This window comes from Panthera onca, chromosome B3, assembly GCF_046562875.1.
Source record: "Panthera onca isolate mPanOnc1 chromosome B3, mPanOnc1 haplotype 2, whole genome shotgun sequence".
Classification (NCBI taxonomy): domain Eukaryota; kingdom Metazoa; phylum Chordata; class Mammalia; order Carnivora; family Felidae; genus Panthera; species Panthera onca.
Genome location: NC_138344.1, coordinates 97,837,638 through 97,857,958, shown reverse-complemented (window position 1 = coordinate 97,857,958; position 20,321 = coordinate 97,837,638). Strand labels below are relative to the sequence as shown.

General features: G+C 36.9%; 1 protein-coding gene across 12 annotated transcripts in view; it reads right to left on the bottom strand.

Annotated features, from left to right (window-relative positions):
- The window catches only part of LOC132669840 (uncharacterized), a 57,482-nt gene that overhangs the window by 35,554 nt on the left and 1,607 nt on the right, over window positions 1-20,321 (bottom strand). For 6 of the 12 annotated variants that reach the window (XR_013556117.2, XM_081795930.1, XM_081795929.1 and 3 more), the window contains exons 2-3: window positions 18,244-18,547; window positions 14,875-14,947 (exon numbers count right to left, since the gene is read on the bottom strand). The gene's annotated coding sequence lies outside the window, so the exon portion shown is untranslated. Of the gene's footprint in view, window positions 1-14,874; window positions 14,948-16,970; window positions 17,275-18,243; window positions 18,548-20,321 lie in introns of all 12 variants that reach the window. The other 6 variants (XM_078448282.2, XM_081795931.1, XM_078448283.1 and 3 more) reach the window with 3 other exon arrangements.

Here is a 20,321-nt window from a genome sequence, read left to right as displayed (position 1 = left end):
AAGCATCCGACTTCTGCTCAGGTCATGATCTTGTGGTTTCCAAGTTCAAGTCCCATGTCAGGCTCTGTGCTGACAGCTCAGATCCTGGAGCCTGCTTTGGATTCTGGGTCTCTCTCTCTTTCTCTCTCTCTCTCTCTCTCTCTCTGCCCCTTCCCTGCTGTGTGCACATGTGCACACTCTCATAAATAAATAAACCTAAAAAAATTTTAGTTAAAAAAAAAAATCCATGCCAAAGGAGGCAAGAATATACAATGGGTAAAAAAAAGTCTCTTCAATAAATAAATAAGTCACTTCAAAAAGTGCTGGAAAACTGGACAGCCACATGCAAAAGAACAAAACTGGACCACTTTCTTACATCATACACAAAAACTCCAAATGGATTAAAGACCTGAATGTGAGACCTGAAACCATAAAAGTCCGAGAAGAAAACACACACAGTAATCTCTTTGACATCAGCCTTCTCATTTTTCTAGATAGGTCTCCCAAAGCAAGGGAAATGAAAGCAAAAATAAACCATTGGGACTACATCAAAGTAAAAAACTTTTGCACAGTGAAGGCAACTGTCAACACAACTAAAAAGTAACCTACTGAATAGGATAAGGTATTTGCAAATGATGTATCCTGGAAGGGATTAATATCCAAAATATATAAAGAACATAACTCAACATGAAGAAAAACCAAATAATCCAGTTAAAAACAGGCAAAGGACCTGAAGAGATTTTTCTCCAAAGAAGACATAAGGACGGCAACAGACATATGAAAAGATGCTCAACATCATTAATCATCAGGGAAATGCAAACTGAAAATCACAATGAAATATCACCTTACATCTGCCTGAATGGCTAGTATCAAAAAGACAAAAAAATGTGACACCTGGGTGGCTCAGTCGGTTAAGCATCCAACTTCAGCTCAGGTCATGATCTCGTGATTCGGGAGCTCGAGCCCTGCGACGGCCTCTGTGCTGAAAGCTCGGAGCCTGGAGCCTGCTTCTACTAATTCTGTGTCTTCCTCTCTCTCTGCCCCTAACCCACTCGCATTCTGTCTCTCTCAAAAATAAACATTAAAAAAAATTTTTTTTAATGGGCCAAGCACCTGAATAGACATTTTTCCAAAGAAAACATTGAAATGATCAACAGATACATGAAAAAGCACTTAACATTACTAATCATCAGGAAAGTGCAAATCAAAACCACAATGAAATAGACATGTTATTAGTAAGGAGACTGAATTAGTATTCAAAAACCTCCCAACAAAGAACCAGGACCAGACAAGTTCATTGGTGAATTCTACCAAACATTCAAAGAAGAATTAATACCAAGCCTCAAAATTAAAAAATAAAAAAAAAAAGGCCAGTATCCCTGCTGAACATAAATGCAAAAATCCTCAACAAAACATTAGCAAACCAAACTCAGCAATACATTAAAAAGATCAAGTGGGATTTCAGGAATACAGGATGGTTCAACATCCCCAAATCAGTTAATATGGTCAGCACATTAACAAAAGGAGATATAAACCACATAACTTCAATAGAAGAAAAAGCATGTGACAAAATTTATCCCTTTATGACAAAAACTCTCAATAAAACAAGTACAGAGGGAATGTAGCTCAACATAATGAAGGCCATAGATGACAAGCTCAAAGCTAACATCATACTCCATGGCAAAAAGCTGCAAGTTTCTCCTCTAAGATTAGGAAAGTAGGATGCCACTTTCATTCAACATAGTACTCGAAATCCTAGCCAGAGGAATCAGGCAAAAATAAATAAATAAAAGGCATCCAAATTGGAAAGGCAGGAGTAACTTTGTGCAGAGAACATAAGATATGTAGAAAACCCTCAATACCCCCCCCCAGAAAAACCTGTTACAACTAATATAGTAGACTTTCAAGACACAAAATACACAAAAATCCATTGGTTTCTCTACACTAACAAAAGACTTTCAGAAATTGACATTAAGAAAACAAACGCAATTATATCAAAAACAATAAACTAGGAATAAATTTAACAGAGAAAGGTCTGTATGTTAAAAACTAGAAGACATTGATTAAAAAAGTTCTATACAAGACAAATGAGTGAAAAGATATTCCATGTCATGGATTGGAAGAATATCATTAAAATGTCTGTACTACCCAAAGCAATCTACAGACTCAATGCAATCTCTATCAAAATCCCAGTGGCATTTTTCACAGAAATAAAACAAACAATCCCAAAATTTGTATGAAACCAAAACACCCCAAATAACCAAAGCAATCTTGAGAAAAAACGAAGCTGGAAGCATCAGGTTCTGATTTCAAGCTATATTACAAAGCTAATTAATACATTATGATATTGGCATAAAAACTGATACACAGATCAATGGGACAGGAGAGAGAGACCAGAAATAAACCCACACATATATGGCCACTTAATTTATAACAAAAGCAGCCAAGAATATACAATGAGGATATGGTCTCTTCAACAAATGGTGCCAGGAAAATTGGAGAGCCACATGCAAAAGAATGAAATGGGACTACTACCTTACACCATATACAAAAATCAACTCAAAATAGATTAAAAACTTGAAGATCAAAAAATTCCTAGAAGAAAATGGGTGGTAAGCTCTTTGACATCAGTCTTCATGTTTTCTTTTCTTTAGAAGTTTTTTTTAAATGTTTTTTTAATTTAATTTTTAATATGAAATTTATTGTCAAATTGGTTTCCATACAACACCCAGTGCTCATCCCAACAGGTGCCCTCCTCAGTGCCTATCACACACTTTCCCCTCCCTCCCACTCTCCATCAACCCTCAGTTTATTCTCAATTTTTAAGAGTCTCTTATGGTTTTGCTCCCTCCCTAACGTTTTTTTTGCCCCCTTCCCCTTCCCCATGGTCTTAAGTTTCTCAGGATCCACATAAGAGTGAAAACATATGGTATCTGTCTTTCTCTGCATGATTTATGTCACTTAGCGTAACACTCCCCGGTGTTCACTTTTCAGAGAGAGAGAGAGAGAGAGAGAGACAGAGACAGAGAGAGACAGAGAGACAAAGAGAGAGAGAGAGACCAAGCACAATCAGGGGAGGGGCATAGAGAGAGGGAGACACAGAATCCAAAGCAGACTCCAGGCTCTAAGCTGTCAGCACAGAGCCTGACACCAGGCCTTAAATCACAAACCGGGAGATCATGACCTGAGCCAAAGTCGGACGCTTAACTGACTGAGCTACCCAGGTGCCTCTTCATGATGATTTTTTTTAATGTTTGTTTAGAGAGGCAGAGCACAAGTCGGGGAGGGGCAGTGAGAGAGGGAGAGACCGAATCCAAAGCAGGTTCCAGACTGAGCTGTCAGCACAGAGCCCAACACGGGGCTTGAACCCACAAACTGTGAGATCATGACCTGAGCCTAAGTCGGATGCTCACCTGACTGAGCCACCCAGGCACCCCTCATGTTTTTTTTTTTAATAGGATACCAACAGAAAAAGAAAACAAAAATAAAGAAGCAGGACTACATCAAACTAAAATTCTTTTGCACAGCAAAGGATATCAACAAATGAAAAGGCAACCTAATAAATGGGAGAAAAATAAACTGCAAAGGATTTATCTGATAAGGGGCTAATCCCCAAAATATATAAAGAACTCCTATCACTCAACAGCAAAACCAAAGTTTCAATTTTTAAAAAATGACAAAAGATCTAGGGCCCCTAGGTAGCCCAGTCAGTTGAGGGTCTTGCTCTTGATTTCAGCTTAGGTCATGATCCCAGGGTCATGGGATTCAGCACTGCATCAGGCTCCTGAGTATGGAGCCTGCTTAAGATTCTCTGTCCCTCTGTTCCTCCCCACTTGCCCTCTCTCTCGCTGTCTTTTAACAAATTCTTTATAAATGGCAAAAAATCTGATTAGACATGTTTCTGAAGAAGACATTGGATAGCCAACAGGTACAGGAAAAGATGATGTTCGTATCATTAATTATAAGGGAAATGCAAGTCAAAATCATATCGCCTCACACGTTGTTAGAATACACACAACACACACACACACACACACACACACACACACACTGGATTATTATTCAGCCATAATAAAGAATGAAATGTTGCCATCTGTGACAACACGGATGGACCTTGAAGGCATTGTGCTAAGTGAAATCAGACAGACAAAGACAAATACTGTATTATTTCTTGTACGTGAAATTAAAAAAAAAAAAAAAACTAGTATACTGAGAACAGATTGGTGGTTACAAGAGGCAGGGGGTGAGAGTCAGAGAAATGAGTGGTTTCTGATTTTCTTCTTGTTTTTGCTTAAATAAGTTAAATTTTAAAAATGTTTTAAAACACCATAAGGTATCACCTCACCCCTGTTAGAATGGATATCATCAAAAAAAGACAATAGAAAATGTTTGTGAATATATGGAGAATAGGGAACCTTGTGCACTTCTGGTGGGAATGTAAATTGGTACAGTCACTCTGAAAAGCGGTAAAGGATCCTTAAAAAATTAAAACTATATGGAAAGGAAAGACCATAAATAGGAGTTAGAAAGGTAGGAAGCACAAATACAGTAAAATCAAGTAGATCTATAAAAATCAGTCAAGGGAATCAGAAAACAAAAGGATATAAACTATGACACTATATACCTAAAACAGAGAGGAGTAAAAAAAAAAAAAAAAAAAAATAGTGCTTTTAGAATGGGTTTTAAACTTAACCAACCATTAACTTAATATAGACTGCTAAATGCATAAGATATTATATATAAACCTAATGGTAACCACAAAAATTTATAATAGATACACAAAAAATAAAGAGAAAGGAATCCAAGTATATCACTAAAAAAATACAATCAAACCACAAGAAAAAAGGAAGAAAGAACTATAAAAACAAAAATAAAACAAAATGGAAGTACATTCCTATCAATAATTTTTTGAATGTAATTGGACTACACATTCAATCAAAAGACATAGGGTGATGGAATGGATAAAGAAGTAAGACCTATCTCTATGTTCTCTACAAGAGACACACTTTAGACATAAAGAAATATGCAGATGGAGAGTGAAGAAAAGGAAAAATATTTGTGAAAATGGAAGTGAAAAGAAAGGTGGGGTAGCAATAATGACATCAGACAAAATGGACTTTGAAACAAAATCTGTAAAGGTAACAAAATGGCACTAAATTCATATCTTTCAATAATCATGCTGAAGGTAAATAGACTAAATGCTCCAATCAAAAGATATGGGATATCAGAATGGATAAAAAAAAAAAAAAAAACAAGTTTGATCTATTTGCTGTCTACAAGAGACTCATTTTAAACCTGAGGACACCTGCAGATTGAAAGTGAGGGGATAAAGAACCATCTATCGTGTTTATGTGTATCAAAAGAAAGCTGGAGTAGCCATACTTGTATCAGACAAACTAGACTTTAAATTAAAGGCTGTAACAAGAGATGAAGAGCCTTGTATTATAATTAAGAGGTCTATCCATCAAGAACAACTCTAAGTATTTATGTCTCCAACTTGGAAGAACCCAAATATATAAATCAATTAATAACAAGGGGCGCCTGGGTGGCTCAGTTGGTTGAGCATTCAACTCTTGATTCCAGTTCAGGTCATGATCCCAGAGTCGTAGGATTGAGTCCCCACATCGGCCTCTGCACTGAGCATGGAGACTGCCTCAGATTCTCCTCTTCCTCTGCCACTGCCCACCCCACTTGCACTCTCTCTCTCAAAAAAAAAAAAAAAATTACTAATCACCATAAAGAAACTCATTGATAATAATACAGTAATAGTAGAGGACTTTAATACCACATTATTGCAATTGACCGATGATCTAAGCAGAAAAACAAGGAAGCAATGACTTTGAAAGACACACTGGACCAGGTGGGATTTAGCAGATATACTGAGAACATTTCATCCTAAAGCAGCAAAATACACATTCTTTTTGAGTGCACATGGAACATTCTTCAGACCAAATCGCATACTGGGTCATAAATAAGCCCTCAACAATTACATGAAGACTAACATTGACATGCATCTTTTCAGGTCACAATGCAATTAAACTTGAAGTCAACCACAAGAAAAAAAATTTTTGGAAAGCTCTCAAATACATGGAAGTTAAAAAATATTCTACTAAAAAAATGAATGGGTTGGCCAGGAAATTAAAGAAGAAAAAAAAAAATACGTGGAAGCAAATGAAAATGAAAACACGACGGTCCAAACCATTTGGGATTCAACAAAGGCAGCCCTAAAAGGAAAGTACATTGCAATTCAGACCTATCTCAAGAAGCAAGAAAGGTCCCAAATATACAACCTACCCTTACACCTAAAGGAGCTGGAAAAGGAGAAGCAAATCAAGCCTGAAATCAGTAGAAGGGAAATAATAAAGATTAGAGCATAAATAAACAACAACAAAAACAACCACCACCACCACCACCAATAGAACAGATCAATGGAAACTAAATGCTGGTTCTTTCAAAGAATAAACAAAACTTACAAACTCCTAACCAGACTTCTCAAAAAGCAAAGAGAGGACCCAAATAGATAAAATCAATGAGAGAGAGATCACAACCACCACCACAGAAATACCAACAGTTATAAGACAATACTATGAAAAATTATATGCCAACAAACTGGGAAATCTGGAAGAAATGAACAAATCCCTAGAAACTCACAAACTACCAAAACTGAAACAAGAAAATTTGAACAGACCCATAACCAGCAAAGAAATTGAATCAGTAATAAAAAAATTACCAACAAATCAGAGTCCTGGGCTGGATGGCTTCCCAGGAGAATTCTAACAGACATTTAAGTAAGAGTTAATACCTATTCTTCTCAAATGTTCCAAAAACAGAAATGAAAGGAAAGCTTCCAAACTCATTCTATAAAGCCAGCATTGCCTTGATTCCAAAACTAGACAAAGACCCCACTAAAAAGGAGAATCAGGCCAATATTCCTGATAAACCTGGATGCAAAAAATTCTCAACAAGATACCAGCATATCAAATTAAACTGTACCTTAAAAAGAATTATTCACCAAGATCAAGTGAGAGTTATTCCTGGACTACAGGGCTACTCCAATATTTGGAAAAAATCAATGTCATACACCACACTAATAAAAAAAAAAAAACACATATGATTCTTTCAATAAATGCAGAAAAAGCACTTGACAAAACACAGCATCCTTTCTTGATTAAAACCCTCCAGAAAGTAGGGATAGAAGGAATATACCTCAACATCATAAAGGTCATAGATGAAAGGCCCACAGCTAGTATCATCCTCAATGGGAAAAAATGAGTTTTCCTCCTGAGATCAGGGATGTTCACTCTCATCACTGTTGTTACATAGTACTCGAAGTCCCAGCCTTAGGAATGGGACAACAAAAAGAAATAAAAGGCATATACATTGGCAGAGAAGAAGTCAAACTTTCACTCTTCACAGATGACATGATACTCTACATTGAAAACCCAAAGACTCCACCCAAAACACTGGTAGAACCAAGATGCGAATTCAGCAAAGTCCTAGGGGAGATATATATATATATATATATATATATATATATATATATATATATATAAAACGTCAATATTGAGAAATCAGTTGCATTTATACACACTAATAATGAAGCAGCAGAAAGCAAAAAAAAAAAAAAAAAAAAAAAAAAATCAAGGAATTAATCCCATTTACAACTGCACCAAAACCCTTAAGATATCTAGGAATAAACCGAACAAAAAGGTAAAAGATCTGTATGCTGAAAACTATCAAAAACTTATGAAAGAAATCGAAGAAGAAACCAAGAAATGGAAAAACATTCCATGCTCATGGATTGCAAGAATATTGCTAAAATGTCGATACCACCCAAAGCAACCTACATATTCAACGTAATCCCTATCAAAATAACGCCAGCATTCTTCATAGAGCTAGAACAAACAATCCCAAAATTTGTATGGAACCACAAAAGACCCCAAATTGCCAAAGCAACCTTGAAAAAGAAAGTCAAACCTGGAGGTATCACAATTCCAGACTTCAAGTTGTATTATAAAGCTGTAATCATCAACACAGTATGATACTGGCATAAAAACAGACACGCAGATCAATGAAACAGAATAGAAAACCCAGAAGTGGAACCATAGATGTATGACCAACTAATTTTTGGCCAAGCAGGAAAAAGTATTCAATGGAAAAAAAGGCATTTTCTTCAGCAAATGGTGCTGGAAAACTGGACAGCAACATGAACAAAACTGGACCTCTTTCTTACATCATACACAAAAATAAATTCAGAATGGATGAAAGACCTGTGAGTCATGAAACCATCAAAATGGGACCTCATCAAAATAAAAAGCTTCTGCAAGCAAAGGCAACAATCAACAAGACAAGAAGGAATGGGAGAGGATATTTGTAAATGACATATTGCAAGTATGCTCAACATCACTCAGCATCAGAGAAATACAAACCAAAACCACAAGGAGATACCACCTCACACCTGTCAGAATAGCTAACATTAACAACTCAGGAAACAACAGCTGTTGGCGAGGATGCAGAGAAAGGAGAACATTTTTGCACTGTTGGTGGGAATGGAAACTGGTGCAGCTACTCTGGAAAACAGTATGGAGAGTCCTCAAAAAATTAAAAGTAAAAGTACCCTATGACCCAGCAATTGCACTACTAGGTATTTTTCCAAAGGATACAAAAATGCTGATTTGAAGGGGCACATGCACCCCAATGTTTATAGCAGCACTATCAACAATAGCCAAATTATGGAAAGAGCCCAAATGTCTGTCAAATGATGGATGGATAAAGAAGATGTGGGGGCGCCTGGGTGGCTCACTCGGTTGAGCGTCCGACTTTGGCTCAGGTCATGATCTCACAGTCCGTGAGTTCGAGCCCCACGTCGGGCTCTGTGCTGACCACTCAGAGCCTGGAGCCTGTTTCAGATTCTGTGTCTTCCTCTCTCTCTCACCCTCCCCCATTCGTGCTGTCTCTCTCTGTCTCAAAAATAAATAAATTTGAAAAAAAAAAAAAAGATGTGGTATATTTATACAATGGAATACTACTCAGCAATGAAGAAGAATTAAATCTTGCCATTTGCAACAACGTGGATAGAAATGGAGGGTATTATGCTAAGCAAAACAAGTCAGAGAAAGACGGGGATCATGATTTCACTCATGCGAAATTTGAGAAACTCAACAGATGAATGTAGGGCAAGGGAAGGAAAAATAAGAGACAGAGAGGAAGGCAAACCATAACAGACTCTTAAATACAGAGAGTACACTGAAGGTTACTTAAAAGGGGGAGTCAAGGGATGGGTAAAATGGGTGACAGGCATTAAGGAGGGCACTTTTCAGGATGAACATTGGGTGTCATATGTAAGTGATAAATCACTGGGTTCTAATCTTGAACCCAATATCACACTGTATGTTAACTAACTTGAATTTAAATAGATACATTAAAAAAATTAAATCTTGCTGTTTGCAACAACACGGATGGATCTAGAGGGTACAATGCTAAGTCAAATAAGTCAAAGACAAATACCATATGATCTCATTCGTATGTGGAATTTAAGTAACAAGACAAATTCAAAAAGACAAACCAACAAAACAAAACAAAAAACAGACTCTTAAATATAGAGAACCTACTGATGGTTACCAGAGGGGAGATGGGTCAAATAGGTAAAGAAGGTTAAGAGTACACTTATCATGATGAACACTGAGTAATGTACAGAATTGCTGAATCAGGGGCACCTGGGTGGCTCAGTCGGTTAAGTGTCTGACTTTGGCTCAGGTCATGATCTCACGGTCCGTGAGTTCAAGCCCCGCGTCGGGCTCTGTGCTGACAGCTCAGAGCCTGGAGCCTGTTTCAGATTCTGTGTCTCCCTCTCTCTCTGACCCTCCCCCACTCATGCTCTGTCTCTCTCTGTCTCAAAAGTAAATAAACGTTAAAAAAAAAATTAAAAAAAAAAAGAATTGCTGAATCACTATATTGTACACATGAAACTCACGTAACACTAAATGTTAATTACACTGGAATTAGAACTAAAAGTAGACCTACCATGTGATCTGGCAATTCTACTTCCAGATATTTATCTGAAGAAAATGAAAACACTAGGTCAAAAATATCTGTACCCTCATGTGCACTGCAGCATTATTTAATAGCCAAGACATGAAGCAACCTAGTGTCCATCAAGGGATGAATGGATAAACAAAATGTGGTATATGTGTGTATGTATCATGGATTGCTCAGCCAGAAAAAAATGAAAACAAAAAACAAACACACAAAAAAGAAAATCTTGCCATTTGTGACAAGATGGGTAGATGTTGAGGGCCCTGTGCTAAGTGAAATAGATCAACATATACACTAGATGGTCTCCTTTATATGTACGATCTAAAAATAAAAGGTGGGGGGAAACTAAACTCATGGAAACCGAGTAGATTGGTGGTTGCCAGGGGTATGGTGGGGGTGGAGGAAATGGGTGAAGGGGGTTAAAGGGGACAGATTTTCAGTTATAAGATGAAGTCATTTTGGGGATGTAATACCCAGCTCGGTAACTATAGTTAACAAAACTGTATTGTACGTTTGAAAATTGCTAAGTGACTAAGTCTTAAGAGTTCTGACTACACACACACACACACACACACACTGTAACTATATAAGGTAATGGATGTGCTAACTTACTATGTTAATCATTTCAAAATATATACATATATCAAATCATCAAGTTGTATACCTTAAACTTACAAATTTACATGTCAGTTGTACCTCAATAAAACTAGGGGGAAAAGAATAGGCATACAGACTAGTTATTCTAGACTTTGATATCTGGACAGTTCCTTGATAATGAGGGAGGTGAGCCTACAAGTTCAAGAACAACAACAGATTATATTTGTTGTCAAAGGCGAAATTTAAGCTTTCAAGAGAAAGTTACATATTTGAAAAATTGCATCTGCCATGGTGACTTTAATAGCTTCCTGGTATTTAAAGACTATTAAATCAGTGGTGATCTTTATGAATGTGATTTTAAGATATTATCTAATGATATGTATAAGAATTAGAAGATGTGCACAACTTAGTAACCAGTATTTGACCAATGCATGAGGTTATAAAATCTCGCCAAGATAAAAGATCCGAAGTCTAGGACAGACAGTAGATACTAATATAGCAGAGTCCAAAAAGTTCAATGGTATGCTTTCAGATTCCACATTACAACCTACGTTTGAGAAACTACTATTTGTTGAATTAGGCTAATTCATATCATCAGTGACTAATATCTACAGTCATCTGAAGAAGATTATTGAAGTATTTCCCTCCCCATTTCCAACTACTTAATAAGTGAGGCCAGGCTTTCTTCACCTAACTTCAACCAAAACAATGCCTATATATCTCAGATTGCAAAAACAGATGAGAGGGGTGCCTGTGTGGCTCTGTCAGTTAAGCGTCTGGCTCTTGGTTTCGGCTGAGGTCATGATCTCACAGTTTCGTGGATTGAAGCCCCACATCCGGCTCTGTGCTGACAGTGGGGAGCCTGCTAGGGATTCTGTCTCCCTCTCTCTCCGCTCCTCTCCCACTTGTGCTGTCTCTCGCTCTCAAAATAAATAAAAACTTAAAACAGATGAGATTATCTATTATGTATTAACCCAGACTTTAAAGAGATTTTTTTATTGTATTTATTTTTTGTAGGCTCCACGCCCAATGTGGGGTTTGAACTCATGACCCACAAGACCAAGAATCATATGTTCTACTGACTGAGCCAGCCAGGTATCCCTAAAGAAAAAAAAATTTTTTTTGGCACGTGTGCACGAGAGAGAGAGAGACAGAGGGACAGAGGGACAGAGGGACAGAGGGACAGAGGGACAGAGGGACAGAGGGACAGAGGGAGAATCCCAAGCAGGCTCCATGTTCAGCATGGAGCCTGACAACGAGCTCAATCCCACAACCCTAGGATCACGACCTGAGCTGGAAACCAAGACTCAACTGACTGAACCACCCAAGTACCTTTTAAGAGATTTCTTTGTAACTCTTATAACCACTATTGTTTTGGAAATATGGTAATTTCAAAAAAATGTTATTTGTGTTAAGATATAATGGCCTTATAAAACAACACTTTACAATTTTTCCTCCATTTCAATTCTAACATGGTCATTAATATTGATAGATATAATCCATATAAGCAAAATCTCTTTAAGGCCTTCAATGATTTTTAAGAGTGTAAAGTAGTCCTGAGACCAAAAAGTTTGATAACCATTACTGTACATTACTTCTAGTTATCCTACAGACAAATGTCATTTTGTCGACCTTGGTTATTTGATCTATTTCTCACCAAAGAATACATGTTTATAAGCCCATGGTTTATAAATCCATATCCCACTCATTTTACAGAGCCAAAGAAAAAGACCTATTACATAAAGAGGAACACAAGTAAAGATGACAACAAATTTTTCATCAGAAAAAAAAAAATGCAAGCTATGTATTGGAACAGTATCTTTAAAAGTACTAAAAAAAGGTAAAGATTCTAATCTAGAATTCTTTCCCAGTGAAAAAATAAAAACACAAAATTATTTAAAAATGTGAAAGGACGTTTCCAGACAGAAACAAGCTATAATACTATATCAACAGTAGACCTACACTATTAGGGATATTAAATGTTTTACATAGGTAAAATGATGATACCAATTGGAAATCTGGATGTAAACAATAACAAAAAGAAGAGCACGAGAAATACTAATTACATAGGCCAATGTATTATTTTTCTCTTGCTGCTGTAACAAATTACCACAAATCTGGAAGCTTAAACAAAACAAATTTATCTTACAGTACTGTAAGTCAGAAATGTTAACACAGGTCTCATTGGGCTAAAATTAAGCTATCATCAGGGTTACCTTCCTTTCTGCATTATTTAGGAAAATTCATTTCTTTACCTTTCCTAGCTTCTAGAGATCACCCACATTTTTTTGGCTCATGGCCCTCCTTGTCTTCAAAGCAAGCAACATTAAATTTCTCTTTTTCCATAGACCCAGATTCTTCTGATTATAGATGGGAAAAGTCCTCTGCTCTTAAGGGCCCATATGGTGAAATTGGACCCACCTGAACCATCCAGAATACTCTCCCACCTCAATATTTTTAACCTAATCATGTCAGCAGAGTCCCCTTTGCCATGTAAAGTAACATACTCACCAATCATGGGATTAGGATATAGATACCTTTGGGGTTTTATTAATTTGCCTACCATAGATGTAGAAGACTTAAGCACTATCAGCAAACCTGAATCAACATTTCTAGAACAATCCACCCGATAGCAGAATACACGTTTTTCAAGGGCACATGAAACATTTACCCAAACAGACCATGTTTTGAGCTGTTAAACAAGTCTCAAGACATTTAAACACATGCAAGTCATATGAAGCAAACGCTCTTTTAAAAGACTTTTATTAAGAATGATAAACTCTCAAAACTCAACAAGTAGGCAAAAATAGGCACCAAATAAGATATGAGTGAAAAAATGTCAACACGGTAAGTTATTAGAGAAAGGCTAATTAAAATCACTGGGAGATATCACTACATACTTATTAGAATGGCTAACCGAAAATGAACAGAACAAGTGTAAGGAAGGATGTGGACTAGCTGGAACTTTCACAAACCCTGATGGCTAAACTGTAAAATGGTAAAACCACCTTGGATAACAGTCTGGCAGTCTTTTTACAAAGTTAGAAATATATCTATCACATTACCCAGACACTGCTTTCCTACGTATTTAACCAAAAGAAATGAAAGCACATGTTCATATAAAGACATGTACATGAATGTTCACAGCAGCTTTACTTCTAATGGCCAATAACTAAAAACAACCCAAATGTCCGTCAATAGATAAATGGATAAACAAATTGTGGTTATGTCTAAACCACGAACTACTAATCCAACGAAGAGGAATTATTGTACACACGACATAGACAAATCTCAAAATATTTATTTTGAGAAAAACATGTACATACTGTAGAACTTCATTTATACAACTTCAAGCCATTGCGATCTGACCTATAGTAACAACGCAGATCAGATGGGAGGTTGTGTGCAGCAGAAAGGGGGAATACAAAGGTGAAAAGGAAACTTTTTGGGGTGATAGCTATCTTCATTATTTTTGTTGTGGTTATGGTTTCTCAGCTTTTATACTTATGTCAAAACTTACCAAATTGTATACTTTAAACACATGCATTTTAATTTATGTTATTTATACCTCAAAGCCATTAAGAAAAAAAATAAAGGGCAACAATAGAAACGTGTGTTACAACACAGGTGGAAAAAGAATGAGAAGAATGTTAATCCTGATCTCCATTCAGGTGTCTGCTGTATTTATCTGCATAGTGTGAGATTTCTATTTCTTTTAATTTTTTCCCATTGCTTCTCTCATTTTGGTAACAAAATAGTCTATAATGGGTCTGTTAAGTTTGTTCTTTCAGCATGAGATATTAGGGATTCCTGATACATTTACTCCTACTACTTGCTTTTCTTTTTTTTCCTTAACTCTAAACACATGATATGATACTTAAGGAGGCTCAGAGTGAAACTTATGCATTTCTTTAAAAAAAAAAATCAGGTCAAGTTTTTCCTTAGTGCCTTCTTACTCTACTGAAATTCATCACCATTGTTAATATACACTTTTGTGGGTTTATCAGGTTCAGTAGACTTGTATGAGATGAAAAGAGAAGCAGAGGACATATTCCATGCTCTAGAAAAGTTTACAGCCTACTTATATGAAAAAGGACATGAATATAAAAAAAGTAGAGATTAAAGAGAAACACTCCCATGAAATGCTGACAGGAAATTCAGTGATCAAAACCGTGAGGCTATTTCCAAATTATCTGTATTAGTTTCCTATTGACAAATCAACACAAGTTTAGTGGCAGGAAACAAAACGAATTTATCACTTACAGTTAGGTGTTCAAAATCTGTCTCGCTGGGCTAAAGTCAAAATGTCAGCAGGGCTGGTTCCTTCTTCGAAGCTCTGAGGGGAGAATTAATTTCCTTGATTTTTTCAGCTTATGGATGCTACTTACGTCTCTTTTCTTTAGCTCATAGCTACTTCCTACATCACTCCAACCTCTTGCTTCCATCATGACTTTGCCTCCTACTCTTATAAGGACTTTGTGATTACGTTGAGCCCACCTGGAAAATCCAAGATACTTTCCCCATCTTGAGATCCTTAACTTAATCACATCTGTAAAGTCCCTTTTACTATGTTAACATAGTCACAGGTTCTGGGGATTAGGATGTGGATATCTGTGAAGTGCCATCATCTAAACTACCACACTCTGACCCAGAGATTCTACTTCTAAAAATTTAATCCAAGGAAATGTGTACAGGGATTCAACTATAACGATATTCACATGAGAGACAATCACTGACTTGATTGTGGAAGAATTTCTCCATATCCTTAACAAAAGCTAAAACGCTTGTCCTTTATTTACACTGTCCATCATGGATCTTCATATTGCACTCAGTAGTGTCAGCAGTTCAAATATTAGTTATCAATACTATTAGAACCCATTAAGATTTGGGATTTAGATGGGAGTTTTTGTGTGAGGGATGATGTGTGTTTATGGGGTAAGAGAAATGGAGACAATAAAGAAAGTAGCTTGAAATTCCTTTATTCCCCCTGTATTCTCAGTCATTGTATTCTTACCCAAGTAAGAAATATTATCAATGTTGTTACTGGAAAAATTGTTGATACTATAATTAAGATAACTCTCCTGGTTGCCAGAGATGATCATTCAGTTCTATTCATTAATCATGGATAAGATAATCAGGCCCTGGCATCAAGTCTACATATGCTCTAAATTTGGAGGAGACTATTATGGAAATTCCAAACATCAATTTGTGTAGAGGACTGTGAATCGAACAGTGAAATACATCAGAGAAATACAGTATTTGAATGTTACTACTGAGTGATTTAGAACAGAAGTTCCAAATATAACTTCTCAATAGAAGTTACTGGAATTCAGAGGCCTGGGAGTAATACATTAATCATAAGGAAGAAATGTGGTATTTTTATGCCCTTTATTTACACTACCCTTTCCTCTTCCTCTTCTACTGATTTCCTAGACATTCCCTTCACCCTTTGTCAATGGCTCATAGTTTATTTTTATCACATTGCATGTCTTCTGACATGCTGCCTTCATATTCCTTAGCTTTCTCAATTCCATTACATCCACTCTACTTCATCTACTGGCTAATGCTTCACAACTGGTAACTTATCATTTAAAACTCATAAAATTCCCCTCTGACTACAACCTCCTGCCCATGCCCTCTAGTTTGCTCACTCCACTGAATCTGCTCTTTGTCTACATTGTTATTTCTAGTTCCTCAGTCCTCATCTGCATGAGGTAAATAAACATCACCATCCAAAGGCAAAAGATCCTGATATTTACTGTCCTGTTTAGACTTGTATTGATGAAATGCAAGATCTGTATTAAGTTTTTAAATGTACTAAGCTCTTTAAAGTAGAAAGTTTTAAAGATGTATTGACAGAAGAAAATGCAAGACAAAGTCTGATTTTTTTAAAATCTTAATTCCCAAAATTGTTTAGGTTTTTCTGTATTAAAATCTATTTAATGCTTAGCATCAATCCATTTTCAACTACTCCTCCAATCCTGATTTTAAATTTTGGCAAATCTTTTGGTTTGTTGGATTTCATCCTCAGGTAGGTCCTTTTCAGAAGAGCCACTAGTGCTGAATTCCCCCAAGTTTTCCATGTTTCTTTGCCTTTCTTTTTTCCCTGAAACTTCAGCCTTTATCATCTTAATTTGTACAGATTTCTTTAATTCCATCTATTCCTAGGTACTTCCTCCTAGAGGTCTCTTAATTCCAATTCCAATCTGGATTGAGTTCCAGTTGTCTAACTGTGATACTTAGACTTAAATTCATTACTCTCCTGGGTTAGATTCACTACTTCTTTAATCCCTTATTTTTCTTTTTTTGTTTTGTTCTTTGTTTGTGAGGGTTTATTCTCTCATTTTGTTAGAACTTACCTTCCAGTAATTTACCAGGATAGGATACATGGGAAGTACATTTTCTGAGTTCTTTCATTTCCCCAAATGTCTTTACTCTCCTTTTGCTTTTGATTGACACTTTGAGTGAATATAGAATTGTAAACTAAAACTGACTTTTCCTCATTTATTTGAAGGCATTGTTCCATTGGTTTATAGCAGTCTTTGTTGATGATGAAAAATTTGATGCTAATCTGATTCTCATTCCTTTATAAAAAAGTAAAAACTAAAAGTGGCTGAAGGTAAGACCCAGTTTTGGGGTAGAGAGGCAAAGCTCCAGAAAGACCTATAAGGACAGACAATTGAAGTCAAAGGCTAGCACTGCCAAGCTACAAGACTCATTCTGGCTACCTGTCAAGGTTTCAGAGGACCTCTAAATCTAGTCAATGACAGTATATAGGAATAAGAGCTAAACTTAGGGACACAGCTTGACCCTTTTTGATCAGACTTATGATACTAATTGTCTACATTATTTTGGTGGGGGAAAGGAGTCATCAGACACTAGGAGTTTGGGAACCCAACTTAGATGCTAATATTAAGTGTTTATAGGGGCGCTTGGGTGGCTCAGTCGGTTAAGCGTCCGACTTCGGCTCAGGTCACGATCTTGCGGTCCGTGAGTTCGAGCCCCGCGTCGGGCTCTGGGCTGATGGCTCAGAGCCTGGAGCCTGCTTCCGATTCTGTGTCTCCCTCTCTCTCTGACCCTCCCCCGTTCATGCTCTGTCTCTGTCTCAAAAATAAATAAACTTAAAAAAAAAATTAAGTGTTTATATTTTCACTACCGTGTAAACATCACACATCTTTATCCTTCACAGGGAACAAATGAAGCTTCTATCTAAAAAGGTACTCAGGAAATTACCCTCCAGATTTTAAGAATAAAACTTTGGAGGCCTGAAAAGCCCTAGACTCTGGTATAGTTATTTCTTCCTCCTGATTCAGATTTAGTTTCTCTTGTATGACCAAGAAGAGTGAATCAGAGAGTAGACAATCCTCTCCCCGCCTTTTTTTTTTTTTTTTTTTTTTGAAGAAGTACTATGGGGGAAATAGGTACTACTTACATAAATGGGTTAGAAAAAAGCTTAGGGTGGAAAGCCGCCACCACGGAGCTAAAGCACCTGAAGTTAGCTAGCAAGGTATTGTAATGGGATCACGAGCAACTTGTTATATCACCTGCAGGAAATTACTTTCTATCTGACACTAATAATACTTTGATCACAAATTCCACTTGCCCCCTAAACCCTTTGCTTCTTACACGTACAAGTTAATGATTACTGATTGTTTTCTCCACATTCACATGTGTAAGATACTGTTTTCTTCACTTTCACCATGTGTGTAAGATCTTGAGAGCTCAATAAATACGGAGAAGAAAACGCCGTTCTGGTCTCTTGACTCCTCCCGGATATTAGCCTCTATCATATTCAATTCTGCATCCACTCTCTTGCTGGACAAGAGAAAACTCCAGATTCATAGTCTGCGACAAAGCTCCATATGTAGGGCTTACTTCAATTGGTCCTTACTTGATCTTTTATTAGATAGTTCACCTTTTCAAATTTTACACATTTCTAGCAAGAGAAAATAGAAACAGCATAAGAACATTGGCTCTCTTTGAAAATAGCAATCAGGCATGAAATTTTATTTTTATACTAATAATAATTTTATATAATGCTGATATGGTAACTTTAACTTTTGTTTTAGTGAAAACAACAATAAAGATAAAGATTTTTAAAGATGAGAAGTCACCTATCTGCCTATTATCCTACTAGGGCAATTGTTTTAGTTTTTGTATATCTTTCTTACAGATGTGGCACAAAACTGTAGGGCTGAAAGACAGTTTGGGAATTCAACTTGTCCAATTTCTTCATTTTCAGATGAGAAAACTAAGACCAAGGGAGCTATGAGGTTAGCCCAGAGTCCTGCCTTATCACTTCTTTAAAAGAAATTTTAATGCTAAATTAATAAAGTTAAGACATGGGTAACTCCCTAATTGTCCCTTTTCTCTACTGAGAAAGCAACTGAAAGGGAGATAATATCTCTGTTCTGTAATACAGTATTAGCCTTATCAAAAGCAATGCCTGGGGAACTATAGCTGCAAAGTCTGGATTACTTAATAAAAACTCCCAGAAGTCCAGGAATTTCTAGAAAACAGATGTGAATTCAAAGCCTTTGGATTTAAGAATTTGTATTTAAAGTTCACATACTGTTATGCATTGCAACTGCTGAGGCTGTCTGCAGATTGTTAATTCTGGAATTTACACTCCTTGATAAAAAGGCAAATTATAACTCTTAAAAAGAGCACCTAATTGAGACTTTCTCTGTACTGTAATTAAAAGAATTAAAATAGCATTGAAAAGAGGAGTGCTTAGTAGGGAACGTGGATGACTTTCAAAACAACTGTGTTAGAAACAGTCCGGGCTCACTTAGTGGGATTCTTATTGTGCCACAGCAGAAAGAGGTGCAATATGGGAACAGAAAACCCCAGTTCTGAGACTAGTCTGCCACTAGGAACACAATCTGAGGCAAAACAACTTAATTTATCTAGTTTTGTTTCCACATCGATCAAATGAGGTTAGCTTAGCAGATCTCAATTCTTTTCCAACTATAAAATTCTGATTCCTTCCCCCACCAATGTAAAAGGTAGCCTGTGTTTCAGTCTTTGAGAAAACTCCAGGTGTAGGAGAGCTGGTGTTATTAACAAGGTCCTAATATCCTTTTGTTCTCTTCTCCTTCTGAGGTAAGGCATGGGCAGAAACCTGGCTCTTTGAATGCCCCTCTCACTCCTTCATCTCTCCCAGCCTCGTATCCTATCTATAACAAAACCCCAGTGTCTCCTCATTTGTTTCATCACTCCTCCATCCACACGACCAACAGTTTTTAGTACTGGGCCTTACTACCTGAACCACAGGAACAAGTCATGGCTTTTCTCATGTTCTTCTCAGTGTCTCTACTCTCCTATTTATGGAGTTCTGTTCTATCATTAAGATTTACATATGTACAGGAGTGATCCTTGATTTCTTTCTCTCACACTTCATATTCAATTTGTCAACAAATCCTGTTGGCTTGGCCCTTTTTTATTTGCAAAAGAGAGAGAGAGAGAGAGAGAGAGAGAGAGAGAGAGAGAGAGAGAGAGAGAATCTTAAGCAGGCTCCATGCTCAGTACAGAGCCCAAAGTGGGCTTGATCCCACGACCCTGGGATCATGACCCAAGCTGAAATCAAGAGTCGGATGCTCAAATGAGTAAGCCACCCAGGCGCCTCTTGGCTCCGTCTTTAAGATATGCCCAAAACATGAGTGCTTCTTATCATCTCTACTGTTACCCTGGTCCAAGCCAGCAATAGC